The following is a 2432-nucleotide window of genomic DNA, read 5'->3' on the forward strand; positions in this document are numbered from 1 at the left end:
CCCTCCTCCCTCAGACCCAAGGAGTCCAGGCCCCAGCTCCCTCCTCCCTCAGACCCAGGAGTCTGGGCCCTAAATTCTAGTTCAAGAAAGGTAGAGGAGAATCTTGTGGCCCTTCTACACTTTGGGGAGCATGTATGGGGAAGGTCATGGGTCTGGGACGAATCCAGGGTCCCAGCTGCTGCCAGTTTCCTGTCTCGTCTGGGTCCCCAGCCCTGGGTTGTGGGCTCAGACTCCATCCCGACAGCGTGGCTGCAGGAGGTGCAGGTAGAGGGCGGGTGCAGAGTGGCGGGGCTGGGAGTTATTGGCAACTCCTGGGTCTGCCCAGATCAGGGTGGGACACATTGGGCTACTTCTGTGAAAAGAAGAGAAAGAGAGAGAGAAAGAGATGAAGATCGGAAAAGAGACCCAGAGGCAGGACTAGGGAATCCCAAGAAAGTGACAGATGACAGAGACAAACAGAGCTGGAGAGACAGGGGCGACAAAGGCCCCAGGAAGCAGCCAGGGCTGTGGAACCCAGGGGAAGCTAGAGACCAGCTTGGGGGCTCGGAAACAGACTGGGCAGCCGGGGCACAAAGCCTGGGGTGGTCAGAGACACTGGGGAGAAGCCACGGGGACGTGGGGGATGACCAGGGAGTCCTGGCTCCCGCGCGGCCCCGGGGGGAAGCTGAGCCAGCAGGGTGTGAGGTCAGCAGGTCCCAGGCTGTGTGTGTGTCCGTCTGTCAGTCCCTGGGGGGTCCTGTCTGGCCTCTGGGGGGTGACGGGGCAGGCTGGCCACAGAGGCAGCCCAAACCTGTCATTAGCGGTGAGGGCCGTGACGGCGGGGGCCCCCCCAGTCCCAAGCCGCGGTCCAAGGCCAGGCGGCCCCACCCCCCACCCCCTCCTTGATCCCTGAGGAATCCCGGGAATTGGGAAGTGGGTCCAGATGATGTTGACACAGGAAACGGTCAGCAGCTGCCGGGCCTCAGCCCCACAACCCCTCTGACCCCCACCCCCGGCCCCCTGCAGAGACCCCTCTAACCTGTGTCATCTCTGAGGAAGGCAGCCCGGGGCCCACTCAGTACCCACCAGGATGTTTACAGGAGAGATGGGCAACACAGGGAGTCACCCCATGGGGCTTCCTGAGAAATGGGTCTGGCTCCTGGACCATCCACACAGACCCACAAGTTCAGGCCCCCAGCCCCTCCTCCCTCAGACCCAGGAGTCCAGACCCCCAGCCCCTCCTCCCTCAGACCCAGGAGTCCAGGCCCCCAGCCCCTCCTCCCTCAGACCCAGGAGTCCAGGTCCCCAGGCCTTCTTCCCTCAGACCCAATTCTGGCTCCCAGCCCCATCCTTCAGACCTGGGAGTCCAGCGCTCAGCTCCTCCTACTTCAGACCCAGAAGTCTGGGACCTCCAGCCCCTCTTCCCTCAGACCCAGGAGTCCTGGCCCCCAACCCCTCCTCCCTCAGACCCAGAAGTCTGGGACCCCCAGCCCCTCCTCCCTCAGACCCAGGAGTCCAGGCCCCCAGACCCAGAAGTCTGGGACCTCCAGCCCCTCTTCCCTCAGACCCAGGAGTCCAGGTCCCCAGGCCTTCTTCCCTCAGACCCAATTCTGGCTCCCAGCCCCATCCTTCAGACCTGGGAGTCCAGCGCTCAGCTCCTCCTACTTCAGACCCAGAAGTCTGGGACCTCCAGCCCCTCCTCCCTCAGACCCAGGAGTCCAGGCCCCCTTTCCTTCCTCCCTCAGACCCAGGAGTCCAGGCCCCAGTCCCTTCTCCCTTTAATGCAGGTGTCTGAGTTTCCAACCCCCTTTTCCCTCAGATGCAGCAGTTCCAGCCCAGAGACTGTCCCAGGGGAGCTGAGACTCCCTTCTCACTGTGCTGCAAAGCTGACTGGGTGATTTGGGGTGCACTAGGGGTTATGGTCCCAACCCAGTCCCTCAGTCCGGCTTCCTCGTCTTGGAAGCCAAGTTTCCTCCCAGTCATTGGGGAGCGGAGGGTGGGAATCAATGTGGAAGCGTCAGGATCTCCATTTGGCTGACTCCCTCCCTCCACTCTCTAACCTCTGTTCACAAATGGGGAAACAGATCTAGGAGGGATATGGAGGTTCCCTGCCCAGGAGCCACCATCACAGTCTCCGAGCAGCTCCAGCCCACCAGGCCCTCAAATCTCAGCAGGGGCCACATGGCCTGTCCCCTTCCCTGTTTTTGTTTGTGTTTGTATGTGTTTTGATTTTTTTGTTGTTGTTTTTTTTGGAACAGAGTCTCACTCCTTCACCCAGGCTGAGTGCAGTAGCACAATCTCGACTCACTGCAACCTCCACCTCCTGGGTTCAAGCAATTCTCCTGCCTCAGTCACCCAAGCAGCTGGGATTATAGGCAAGTAACTACCACGCCCAGCTAATTTTTGTATTTTTAGTAGGGACGGGGTTTCCCCATGTTGGCCAGGCTGGTCTC

General features: G+C 60.7%; 1 protein-coding gene across 1 annotated transcript in view; it reads left to right on the forward strand.

Moving 5' to 3' along the window:
- Positions 1 to 2432, forward strand: part of TMEM190 (transmembrane protein 190) — a 9463-nt gene that overhangs the window by 1162 nt on the left and 5869 nt on the right. The gene's annotated exons all lie outside the window — the stretch shown is intronic.

Source organism: Mandrillus leucophaeus, unplaced genomic scaffold (assembly GCF_000951045.1).
Source record: "Mandrillus leucophaeus isolate KB7577 unplaced genomic scaffold, Mleu.le_1.0 Scaffold53, whole genome shotgun sequence".
Taxonomy (NCBI): Eukaryota; Metazoa; Chordata; class Mammalia; order Primates; family Cercopithecidae; genus Mandrillus; species Mandrillus leucophaeus.